Genomic DNA, 376 nt, shown 5'->3' with positions numbered 1-376 from the left:
GCTGTAAAGCTCTTCTTCAACAAGACTGACAGTTGTAGAACTGTTGAGGTGGGAGGAGAACTTCATAGTGTCATAGTATCATAGTATCAGTCAGGGTTGGAAGGGACCACAAGGATCATCCAGTTCCAACCCCCCTGCCATGGGCAGGGACACCCCACACTAGATCAGCCTGGCCAGAGCCTCATCCAGCCTGGGCTTAAACATCTCCAGGGACGGGGTCTCAACCACCTCCCTGGACAACCCATTCCAGGGCTTCACCACTCTCATGGGGAAGAACCTCCTCCTCACATCCAGCCTGAATCTCCCCACCTCCAGCTTCATTCCATTCCCCCTAGTCCTATCACTACCTGAGATCCTGAGAAGTCCTTCCCCAGCC

The sequence above is a fragment of the Melanerpes formicivorus genome, unplaced genomic scaffold (genome assembly GCF_026170545.1).
Source record: "Melanerpes formicivorus ecotype bairdi unplaced genomic scaffold, bMelFor1.0.p_v2 SCAF_18, whole genome shotgun sequence".
In the NCBI taxonomy this organism is placed as follows: domain Eukaryota; kingdom Metazoa; phylum Chordata; class Aves; order Piciformes; family Picidae; genus Melanerpes; species Melanerpes formicivorus.
The sequence above is the reverse complement of the archived record's forward strand: the minus strand, read 5'-3'. Positions refer to the sequence as shown.